A 12,654-nucleotide genomic window follows, 5' to 3' on the forward strand; every position below is an offset into this window, starting at 1 on the left:
ATAGTGCTCTTTAGATCACCTATATCCTTACTGTTTTTCTGCCTGCTTGATCCATTACTGCCAGAGGGGTATTGAAGTCTCCAACTGTAATAGTGGACTTGTCTATTTCTACTTTTGGTTCTTTCAACTTTTACCTCATGTATCTTGACACTTTGTCGTTAGGGACATACACGTTTATGATTGTTATGTCTTCCTTAAGAACTGATCCTTTAACATTAAATAATCTTCATGTCTGAAAACCTTCCTTGTTCTGAAGTTGGTTTTGTTTGAAATCAATATAGCTTCTCCAGCTATCTTTTGATTAGTTTTAGCATGATGTATCTTTCTCAATCCCTTTACATTTTTCGACCTAAATCTTTAATTTTAAAGTAAGTTTCTTGTAGACAACATTTAATTGAGTCTTGCTTCTTTATTCATTCTAGCAAGCCCTGTATTTTAATTTAAACCATTCACATTTAAAATAATTATTAATATTGTTGGATTAGTATCTACCATGTTTATAACTGTTTTCTAGTCACTGCATTACTGTTTCTTCATTCCCCCATTTTACTGCCTTCTCTGCTTTTAGTTGATCTTTTTACACGATTCCTTTTTATCTCTTCTCTTAGCATATCAATTATTCTTTCTTTTTTATTTTTTCATTAGTTTTTCTAGAACTTAACAATAAAAATTTTCAACTAACGCAAACTCACTTTCAAAGTACACTATACCACTTCACGTGTAGTACAGGTTCCATAGATCAGAGTATTCTCAACTTCTCCTTCCCATCTCTTGTGACATTGCTGTCATTTATTTCACTATCCATATGCCATAATCAACCAATATTTTGTTACTATTATTACTTTAGACATTTTTTAGATTATTTAAGAATAATGGAAATAATAATTTTATTTTACCTCATTTATTTCTTCTCCAATGCTCTTCTTTTCTTTATGGAGATCCAAGTTTCTGACCTGTATAATTTTCCTTCTTCCTGAAGAACTTGTAACATTTCTTGTAGGGCAGGTCTATTGGCAAGAATTTCCTCATTTTTGGTTTGTCTGAGAGTATTTATTTCTCCTTTACTTTTGAAGTATAATTTTGCTAGATATAGATTCTAGGTAGATTTTTTTTCCTGCAACATTTTAAATATTTTACTTCACTCTCTTTTAACTTTCCTGGTTTCTGATAAGAAGTTCACTGTAATTCACTGTAATTCTCTATAGGTAATGCATTGTAGGTATTTTTCTAACTTCTTTGAAGATTTTGTCTTTGGTTTTCTTCAGTTGAATATGATATGCCTAGGCTTTAATGTTGTTATTGTCTGTGTGGTTTGCATTTTTTCCTGCTTTGTGTTCTCTAAACTTCCTGCACCTATGGTTTGATGTTTGTTATTCATTTAGAAATATCCTTGACGATTATTATAATAGTTTGAAAATTTCTTCTGCTCTGTACTCTCTCTCTCTCTCTTCTCATCCTGGTATTCCAATTATATCTATTACATTTTTAAAAATTGTTCAACTGTTCTTGGATGGTCTGTTCTGTCTTTCCATTATTTTTTTCTCTTTGTATTTCATTTTGTGAAATTTCTATTGGACTCTTTTCAACATCACTGATTTTTTTCCCCCTATCTTGTTGAGTCTAGTGAAAAGTCTGTTGAAGGCATTCTTCATCTGGGTTACAGTGTTTTTTATTTTTAGCATTTCCTTTTGGTTCTTACAGTTTTTATTTCTCTGATTATATAACGTATCTATTCTTGCATGATATCTTCTTTTCCTCTAAGAGCTCTTAACACATTGATCACAGTTATTTTAAATTCCTCATTTGATAACTTCAACATCTGTATCCTGAGTCTGGTTTCACTAATTGTTTTGTCTCTTCAGAGTGTTTTTATTTTATTTTTTCTTGCCATATAACTTCACTGTAATTGTTTGTTGAGTTGTGTCTGATATTAGGAATTGAGATAAATAAGTCTTTAGTATGAGATTTATGGTAATCTAACTAAGGGCTCTGTTCTGTTTAATGTTTGCTGTTGCTAGAGGTATCAGAAGTGTCAAATTCCTTTAGTGTGTTTGTTTTTGCCTCCTCTCTTGACTCTGGGTTTCCCTAAGTACCCCTGAGAGAGTTGGTGTCTTTCAGCTCTTTCAACTCTAATCCACTGTTATTATAGTGAAGCCTATTGGTGGAATGGTAAGTTTGTGGGGGAGTTGGGTGATCCACAACGTTTTTGAATAAGTCTCTGTTTTTATGTGCCTGTGTCTTAGAACTGTGACCTTCACAAGTATTTCTTCAGTAATATAGTTTTTTTCTCCTTGTTCTGACTCTAGTGTTCCCAATCTATTTCCTCAAAGCATTGACCTCTATTGACAATTGTGTGTGTGTGTGTGTGTGTTTTCTGATTGGTAAGATAGAATGGCTAGAGGCCAGAGTTAGATGAATGCCCTTCCCTCAAGTGTGATAATACTTTGCCCAAGTCTTTCCCTTGAAGATAAGGCTTCTGTCATGGAAAATTCTTTGGGTGTATTTCACAATGATCACTCTACCTCAGCACTCCAGTTCCAGAGTCATTAAGGGCATCTTGGGGGTTTTTCTTAAATCTTTACCATAAGAAACATGTGAGGTTCTTCTAGGCAAAGCCCACAGGAGTGTGAGAGTTTCCAGAAGTTTCTCCCTTTCACTCTAGTCCACATTCAGTCCAACTATTCATCTAAATTGCCACTCAAGTTTTCCTACCAATTTGTAGCTTCTGTTTCAGATAAGCAAATCTCACCTGTATCTCAATGGATGTCTGTATCTCCAGAATTTGGGGTGGCAGTTTTCCCTGCAGCTTCAGGTCTCTGATGGATACTAGGAAATCAATTGATTTTCTCAGTTTTCCCACCTTTATCTTGTAAGAGCAGAAATAATGATTTCTGATCCCTTCACATGTCAGAGTTGGAATCAGAAGTCTTACATAATTTTTTGAATGTAAAGAAAAACTTTTATTAAATAAGTAAACCCCAAGTGGTTCTGATGCATCAGTTTTGACATGTGTTATGCAATTTGATTTACCATTATTGTATTTAGGATGTTTGCATCTGTATTCATAGTAGTCATATTCTGTAAATTCATTTTTTACAATGTCATTATCAGGTTTAGTTAAGCTATTCTGAGAAAATGAGAATTAATAATATATTTTTCGTTAAATACTTGTAAAAATCTACTAGTGAGAATATTTATGCCTGGAGTACTCTCGTTTGGAAAGATTTTCACTTTGGATTCAATGTCTTTAACAGATATAGGACAATTTATACTTTCTATATCTTTCTGCAGTTTTTTCACTAGTTATGTTTTTAAGGAAATTTCCAATTTCATTGATAGAGTTGACCCGTGAACAACATGGTTTGAACTGCGTAGATCCACTTATACATGGATTTTTTTCAATAAATATGTGCTACAGTACTACAGGATCTGCAGTTGGTTCAATCTGTGAATGCGGGTCATAGGATGCAGGACCACAGATACAGAGTGCCGAATGTAAAGTTACATGCAGATTTTCAACTGGGGAGGGGAGACTTGTTTGCATCTCTAACCCATGTTGTTCAATGGTCAACAGTATTTATTAAGGGGCAAAAAAAAAAGTTAGCTTTCAAATGTTATTTATATTAAAAAAATTTTAATTTAGGAAAATTGCAATTATCTACAAAGGCAAATGAGAGTATCAGATGATTAGGAACATTATGTTCCCACTTTTACATTCCCTGTACTTTTCCAGGTTTCTATGGTTAGACTTTAACAAATGCCACCCTTGCCTGAAGGACATCATCCACACATACAAAAATGCTGCAAATTCTACTTTCCCGTGGTAGAATTACCCAGTACTCAGGAAGCTGCAAAAGTGGTCAAAACTGGTTTTTAACTAAATCCCCACATTTAGCAAACACTACTGGAACTGACTTGCTCTCCAATCCTTCCAATCATCTCTATTTGGCTTTGATCAAATCAACCCCATCCAACCAGCTCCACTTTTGCTTTGATCTACCCAAAATACTGCTTATTATAAATTTGGCCTAAATTCCACTCATCCTCAAAAGTCTACGTAATTTTGCTTTATTCTTCAACAAGCAAAAAGTTGAAATTTCTCTTGTAGTTTCTCCTTTACCAGACTAATAATTTGAAGTAAATTTAGCATTTGATTTTCAAATTTAAGTGAATTTTTATGGTATTAGGACACACAAAAATCTCTATACTCAGCATGTTTACATTCTAGTTGAAGAAGGAAGACACTCATTAAAAAATATTAAATAAAGTACTTCATATTAGATGATAAGTACTAAAGATCATGGAACAGGATACAAATAAACTTAAAGCCAGAAATAGAGGATTTAATATGAAAAAGAACCCCTAGAATGGGAAATAGTCACATTATCAGATCTCTAGTACCTCACTAAACATTTTGAGTTTTATAATAAAAACCAAATCAGACTAGAGACAAAACTACATCCTCTCATCCTAGACACCTGTAAACATTAAGTACATTGGGAAAATAATTGTCCTGCATTAGCTGAGAATCTAAACAGGAAAAAAAAAATGAAATAAGTAATCAATCAAGGTGCTTCAAGTGTGTATCAAGCAAATAATAATCCATTTTACCCTTAAAGTCAAAAGGAAAATTTTCTTTAAATGTTAAAGGATAAACTTGCAATTTAAAAAATTAATATTGGTGCTACAATATCAATTTTACACACTACCACTATTACATGCATTTCACAATTTGTTCCTCAGAAATGACAAAGTATTCAGGTGGTAGGTTTCTCCAGTAACTCTCACATGTTCCATGTTCCCCATGTTCCAGCTTAGGACAAATCACCCTCAGCCTTTAACTTAATTACACTTTCTTCCACTGTAATACCATCTCTGCTTTCTTGCTAGGTAGAGATTTACTGTACAAATGGAATTGCAAACTAAACACTCTCTGGATGGTCTGGACCTCAAGTCTCTGAGGATTCCCCTCCTCATAAAGAATTTATAGATAATCTGGAAATTGATTTACTGTTACTTTTGTATCTAAACTGAATCCAAATTGAAGATCTCAAGGAAGCGCCCAATATTCTTGTGCACAAGAATTTCTACTAATATACATAGGATTGTTTGGGCTAAACCCAGTAAGGTTTACATTTATCCATCTAAATTGCTATCCAAACTTGCACAGTATCTTCTAAAACCAGGAACTGAAAAGGACTAAAAACACAAAAACTTGTACTAGTCCCTATAATACTTTTACCCTCCAATTCCAAAAACCTACCTGACAAAGATTGAGATTTGTTTAGGACCTCAGAGCCATAAATAGAATCATTATTCCCTGTTTCCCTATAGTACCACACACAAATACCATTTTATTTTCAGTGACTCCTTGAGGCAGTATATTTTACAGTGATAGATTTGTGTTCTAGTTTTTTGTTAGTGTCACTTTGGATCAAAATAGTCTATACTTATTTGTCCACTCAGGAAAATCAACAGCATATTTGGACTATGTCCCAAGGCAAAATATATCCAGAAGGCAGAACTCATTACACTCCACAGATCTGATCATTTAGAGAGAGATAAGAGAGTGATACAGAGTGATAATGAGTATACTTTGAGTGTAGTCCATGATTTTGGAATTCTTTGAGAATAAACAGGGTTCTTGATCTCAGCAGGAGCCTCGATGAAGAATAGTCAGCAAATTAAGTAATTTTAGTTTGAATTTTCCTAAAGAGGTGGCTATTATAAAAGTAAACTCTCATACAAGAAGGGATACCATGGAAGCTAAAGGAAATGCCCCAGACGGCAGTGCTCACTAAGCTCCTATCCCTCATGATTAAATCTTTTGAGAGATTAAAATAGCCTGTTATACAATGCCAGACATTGGCTCCAGAGTTGGCAAAGTGTTACTGGGAGAAATCTGCAGGTAAATTACATGAGAATAATCTCTAGCACTCTCATTACGGACACTTAGTAGTAGCAGGCAACCTGAAATGGAAAATTGCAAACATTTAACATGAAATTATCCACCACAACAAAGACGAATTGGCTACTATACATAATCAACATTAGTGGAGAAACTTTACTATGATCACTCAGGGTGTTTGTGGTGATTGTCTCATTTGTTTTCTGGTAAAACTGTAAAGGTGGAGCATGGATAAGAGCTCAAACCTCAGGGTTCCTTTGAACACGACCAAACAGATTTCATATTTTCTGGAATGAGTTTTAAATATATATTGAACCAGTACCATACTGTCTTGATTACTGAAGCTTTGTAGTATAGTCTGAAGTCAGGGAGCCTGATCCCTCCAGCTCTGTTTTTCTTTCTCAAGATTGCTTTGGCTATTTGGGGTCTTTTGTGTTTCCATACCAATTGTGAAATTTTTTGTTCTAGCTCTGTGAAAAATGCCATTGGTAGTTTGATAAGGATTGCACTGAATCTGTAGATTGTTTTGGGTAGTATAGTCATTTTCACAATGTTGATTCTTCCAATCCAAGAGCATGTTATATCTGTCCATCTATTTGTATCATCTTTAATTTCCTTCATCAGTGTCTATAAATTTTCTGCATACAGATCTTTTGTCTCCTTAGGAGACAAAATACCCTCCCTAGGTATTTTATTCTTTTGTTGCAATGGTAACTGGGAGTGTTTCCTTAATTTCTCTTTCAGATTTTTTGTCGTTAGTGTATAGGAATGCAAGAGATTTCTGTGCATTAATTTCGTATCCTGCTACTTTACCAAATTCATTGAATAGCTCTAGTAGTTTTCTGGTAGCATCTTTAGGCTTCTCTATGTATAGTATCATTTCATCTGCAAACAGTGACAGTTTTACTTCTTCTTTTCTGATTTGGATTCCTTTTATTTCTTTTTCTTCTCTGATTGCTGTGGCTAAAGCTTCCAAAACTATGTTGAATAATAGTGGTGAGAGTGGACAACCTTGTCTTGTTCCTGATCTTAGAGGAAATACTTTCAGCTTTTCACCATTGAGAATGATGTTGGCTGTGGGTATGTCATATATGGCCTTCATTATGTTGAGGTAGGTTCCCTCTATGCCTACTTTCTGGAGAGTTTTTATCATAAATGGGTGTTGAATTTTATCAAAAGCTTTTTCTGCATCTATTGAGATTACCATATGGTTTTTATTCTTCAATTTGTTAATATGGTGTATCACATTGATTGATTTGCATATATTGAAGAATCCTTGCATTTCTGTGATAAACTCCATCAATGGAACAGGATAGAAAGTCCAGAGATAAACCCACGGACATATAGTCACCTTATCTTTGATAAAGGAGGCAAGAATATACAATGGAAAAAAGACAGCTTCTTCAATAAGTGGTGTTGGGAAAACTGGACAGCTACATGTAAATGAATGAAAGTAGAACACTTATTAACACCATACACAAAAATAAACTCAGAATGGATTAAAGAACTATATGTAAGGCCAGACACTATAAAACTCTTAGAGGAAAACATAGGCAGAGCACTCTATGATATAAATCACAACAAGATCCTTTTGGACCCACCTCCTAGAGAAATAGATATAAAAACAAAAATAAACAAATGGGACCTAATGAAACTGAAAAGCTTTTGCACAGCAAAGGAAACCACAAACAAGACAAAAAGACAACCCTCAGAATGGGAGAAAATATTTGCAAATGAAGCAACTGACAAAGGATTAATCTCCAAAATGTACAAGCAGCTCAATATCAGATAAACAAACAACCCAATCCAAAAATGGGCAGAAGACCTAAATAGACTTTTCTCCAAAGAAGATATACAGATTGCCAACAAACATATGAAAGGATGCTCAACATCGCTAATCATTAGAGAATTGCAAATCAAAACTACAATGAGGTATTACCTCACACCAGTCAGAATGGCCATCATCAAAAACTACAATTAAATGCTGGAGAGGGTGTGGAGAAAAGGGAACCCTCTTGCACTGTTGGTGGGAATGTAAATTGATACAGCCACTATGGAGAACAGTATGGAGGTTCCTTAAAAAACTAAAAATAGAACTACCATACGACCCACCAATCCCACTACTGGGCATATACCCTGAGAAAACCATCATTCAAGAAGAGTCATGTACCACAATGTTTATTGCAGCTCTATTTACAATAGCCAGGACATGGAAGCAACCTAAGTGTCCATCCACAGATGAATGGATAAAGATGTGGCACATATATACAATGGAATATTACTCAGCCATAAAAAGAAACAAAATTGAGTTATTTCTAGTGAGGTGGATGGACCTAGAGTCTGTCATACAGAGTGAAGTAAGTCAGAAAGAGAAAAACAAATACCGTATGCTAACACATATATATAGAATCAAAAAAAAAAAAAAGGTTCTGATGAACCTTGGGGCAGGCAGGAATAAAGATACAAATGTAGAGAATGGACTTGAGGACATGGGGAAGGGGAAGGGTAAGCTGGGACAAAGTGGGAGAGTAGCATTGACATATATACGCTACCAAATGTAAAATAGATAGCTAGTGGGAAGCAGCAGCACAGCACAGGGAGATCAGCTCGGTGCTTTGTGACCACCTAGCGGGGTGGGAGGGAGACACAAAAGGGAGGGGATATGGGGATATATGTATACATAGCTGATTCACTTTGTTATACAGCAGAAACTAACACAACATTGTAAAGCAATTATACTCCAATAAAGATGTTAAAAATATATATATATATAGTAATTGTTTATTTGGGGGGTGGATTAAAGCTTTTCTGGAGAATTCCAGCTCTGCCAGTAGCAATATATTACATGATTTTGTGTTCCCAAACTATCTCTGAGATAGTATTAGGCAAAATTATTTTAATGAGACCATTATTGAAGAGTTTGCACATCTTTTCCAGTCACACAGTAACCCTATTGTCCATATTGCTCCAATCCTCAGAAAGGATAGAATAAACAGAAATCTGAAACTCAGATTAGCAACATTCTCAGATACTCTAAAACTCCCATGGCCTAAGGTTTGCTTTAATGACAATGAGCTTAACTCTTGGGGTTCATTGAATTGTTCCTTTTGAGTTAGCAACAGGACAATGTATGAGTGTAGGAATATCACCTCTGCACTATTGTAAGTAATCCTAGTCACATACTGCAGATGACTCAAGCAATTCATCCAGTTGTAATTATAATAAAACTTTCTACCAATTTGTATCTGAGTAATGTGGACAGAAAAACTCTTGGTGTTCTGATTCAACTTCATTGGAATCCTAAGAGACCACCTTACTAATATATCTGTCTTGACCCAGTGGCAATAGGCATAGCAGCTAAACTGGTGGAAACTTCTGCTGGCTTGGTTTTAGGTTAGGGTCTCCTTTAAATCAAGAGACACATATAGTTTTCCTCAATATCCTCCTAAACAACTATTAAATTCTGGAGGTCTGGTCTAATATTTGTGAGAGAAAGATAGCCTTCAAACTCTGGGGAAAAAACCTTATCAGATACTGTTGAGGCTAGTGCAGAAGTAAAATTCCATGAGGTTGATACCTAGAGTGATGTCTTTCAATCAAAGATGCGTAAACCATATTAAATCATTACTGGAGATATCAAGCTAAGAAATTTTAGGAACCCATTAGAAGCAGATGTTCTTTGGAAAGAAATGGCTTCTACTGAAGACCTTCTAACCAAGTAGATGGCTATGTAGATGGCTTCCCCTCAAGGTCCACACAAAATATGATAAGTTATCATCGTTTAATCTATATTCCTTTGTTGTTTATTTTCTTATCTACCTGGTTTAAGGTTTAAGTTACATTTAATTACATTACTTATACGGCATTTATTATTTATATTGCTTTATTTGTTTTGCATGTAATCACTCTTTAGTACAAGTCTAATATCTGTTACAGTGTGTGTGCGAAGGGTTAAAGCATACAATCAAACTGACTACTGAGTTTGTACACATTTTCCCTTGTGAGCCACACAATTTCTCTTGGTTCCAATTCTTTGAAATGAATCAGTAACTGAGGCCCGACTAATAGATTACAAGACAAACACAACAATATACTAGACAGCCAGAAATCTAAAATCACTATCCTGTCATATCTGGAAAAGGAGTTTCCTATGTCTACGAAGACAATACTGGAGGGTCTTTGGTGGAAGTCAGCTTTTGTAACTAACTTTCACAGGAATAGAACTTGCATGAGAACTACAGAGCAGACAGTATTTATTTGGAGGTGTCTAATTTTCTCAGATCTTATAAGTAAGACCCACTACTTTTCTTTTGCTTTAGATCTACTAATGATATTGATACTACAAAATTCATTGTCTAGCACTAAACTATTCTTGATGAGTAGCACTGAAACGTTACAAAACTATTTGACAATCTCATAGGGGTATTTTGGCTTTAAACAGATCATTGTGTACCTCTGAAAGACTGGTATTGGATCAGTGAAGCAAAAGTCTCTTGGCTACATCCTGCACACTGGAGGAACCTGCTACCTTGATAAACTAAATTCTGCCTTTCGTATACTCTCTGACATCACCCAGGTTCTATTTTGACCCATTAGTTTCTCCTCTAAGAGGAGATCCTCAGATAATTTAATTATAGAAGAAGAAAAACGAGACCTTGATGTTAGAACCCAAGCCCTACTACTCAAGGGGAATTCTGTATTGCTTTCTTTCTCAAGCCCCCATACTGAAAGATTCACCTTGAATGAAATTTCAGAATGTCCTTCCTTCTCTGATATACTATTAAGACTCTGCCTCTCTGATATACTGCTGAGACTCTGCCAAGGTGGGCTATATCTTGCTGTCATAAGGGAGTAAGGTAGATTTGGTGATATTTTTCAGGAGCCAGCATTTGATGTATGTAACATAATCAGTTATTTTTAAATGTATGTTTTCTCAAAGGGTCACAAGTAAAATTTATTGAACACATAATGTGCCAGATGTTGAGCTAAGTGAAACTTTCCCCAACATATCTCCCTTAATTGTGGTAATGGCTGGCACATCTCACTTCCTCTCACCACAGAGACAATTAGGAAACCATGGTGAATGGAATTTGAATCCAAGAAATCTATCCTGGCATCCATTTCTTTGTACCTACTAATATATTCTATTTCCATGATTGCAGGGATCCTTACTATCTTGCTCACAGCTATTTCTCCACTGCCTAGAACAGTTCCTTTCTCATACAACATGATCCACAAATATTTTTAGGGTGAATAGATGAATTTAAAACATACTGCATGATGGTACACAAGAGTGATATCCTAGAACGTGGGCTTTGAATCCAGAAGTTCGACTAATATATATGCTACTTGGTTATGATTTACCCTACCTTAAGGTAAATAATTTTTGCAATGGAGAAAATAATACCTAGGCTTGCTTTAAATATTATATGGTAGAATTATATAAAGCAGCAGCCATAGGGGCTAGAATAGACTGGTACTATAAAAATGGTATCTAATATGATGATGATAATGATGATTCTTATATTGTTTTCCCCCCAGAAGTTTTCTTCCCTAAATATGATTTCATTAAGTGATATACTCCCTTACTTTTTCTGGTTATTTAGTAACATAAAATAAGCTGTTGTATAGTTTTAGTTTTGATTCTTTTTTTTTATTTTGGAGGTTTCTGAGTGTCTGGAGACAATGCATGAAAGTGGATTGTAACCATTTAATGCCTATTACATCTCATCCAGAATCAGGGATTAAAAGGGGATAGGAAAAGTAGGTAGAATATGTGAGGGAGTAAACTTGTATTTTTATTGTAGTGGGTATTCTGCCCAGCTGCTGTAGAGGTAAACTTCTCTGTCACTAGGGCAATATATGTCCCAAGACACCTTTCTTGATCTCTAAACATTGGAGTTTCTCCTTAAGTGGGTGTAAGCCCTACATAGATGTACATATGTAGATTATATAAGAAAGATGACATAGATACAGGGTAAAGCATGTGGCTGGTATATAGCAAAACCTCAATAAGTGGTAATGAAGGGAAAGTATTATCACATTTACTTCTGCACTATTTGCTCATTCAATGCATAATATTAATCAAACAACAGATAACCTTCAAAAGGAAGGAATTGTGTCAGGTTAAGCACATACAGTATTATGTTTGTAATCTTCTTCATTTATATGACAGGCTAAAAAAGACCCATCATGACTTCAAAAAATGAAATTTCATCATGATTTTAGCTATGGGTTCTCTCCAGATACTACTGTCTTTTTTTTTTTTTTTTTTTTTTTTTTATTATTTTTGGCTGTGTTGGGTCTTCGTTTCTGTGCGAGGGCTTTCTCTAGTTGCGGCAAGCGGGGGCAACTCTTCATCGCGATGCGCGGGCCTCTCAATATCGCGGCCTCTCTTGTTGTGGAGCACAGGCTCCGAACGCGCAGGCTCAGTAGTTGTGGCTCACGGGCCCAGTTGCTCCGCGGCATGTGGGATCTTCCCAGACCAGGGCTCGAACCCGTGTGTCCTGCATTCGCAGGCGGATTCTCAACCACTGCGCCACCAGGGAAGCCCGATACTACTGTCTTTCATGGAGGTAATAACTATAAGAAACTTCCCACAGCAGGAAGGGAAAAAATCCTCTTGCCCATTCATGTTTTTGGTAATTTATTCAATAGACAAGCATTGCTTTAGCATGTCCTCTATGCCTGGTATTGTACTAGACACAAGAAGAGTACAGTCTTTCCTCTGGCTGATTTCATGGAAC

The sequence above is a fragment of the Balaenoptera ricei genome, chromosome 2 (genome assembly GCF_028023285.1).
Source record: "Balaenoptera ricei isolate mBalRic1 chromosome 2, mBalRic1.hap2, whole genome shotgun sequence".
NCBI lineage: Eukaryota > Metazoa > Chordata > Mammalia > Artiodactyla > Balaenopteridae > Balaenoptera > Balaenoptera ricei.